Source organism: Lagenorhynchus albirostris, chromosome 6 (genome assembly GCF_949774975.1).
Source record: "Lagenorhynchus albirostris chromosome 6, mLagAlb1.1, whole genome shotgun sequence".
NCBI classification, from domain to species: Eukaryota; Metazoa; Chordata; class Mammalia; order Artiodactyla; family Delphinidae; genus Lagenorhynchus; species Lagenorhynchus albirostris.
In genome coordinates, this window is record NC_083100.1 from 73,787,899 (window position 1) to 73,788,367 (window position 469).

The following is a 469-nucleotide window of genomic DNA, read 5'->3' on the forward strand; positions in this document are numbered from 1 at the left end:
ACTGGATCCTGTAAGTCTTGCTTATATTCACAAGAACTCAATGTCCGCACATCCTGACTTTTACATTGCACTGACCATATTAAATAGCCTAGTGGATGGCAAACAAATGGCAGAATTTGGGGAAGTTTTTCTTTTTGCTTTGAAAAGAAAAAGGCAGATGGTGTTTTGAACACAACTTGCCATAGAACATGAAAGCATAAGAGTTCTGGCTGTGTGAAGGAGAAAAAAAAAATAAGTCGACTTATTTTAATGGTATAAACTAGCTTTAGGTTTTCTCAGGGGCTTAAAGAAAAGAGCACTGAGAAATGGGAGTGAACTGCAAGATAGGGTTTGTGTAACAAGTACCTCAAACCACAGAAGTCACATGGGCTCTCTCTGCTTTGCTACTTTTGATTACTTGTCAGAGGGTTACGCTCTTAGCTTCCCCCAGCCTGCAAGGCCACTCAACCATGTGCTAGCTGGAGTAATC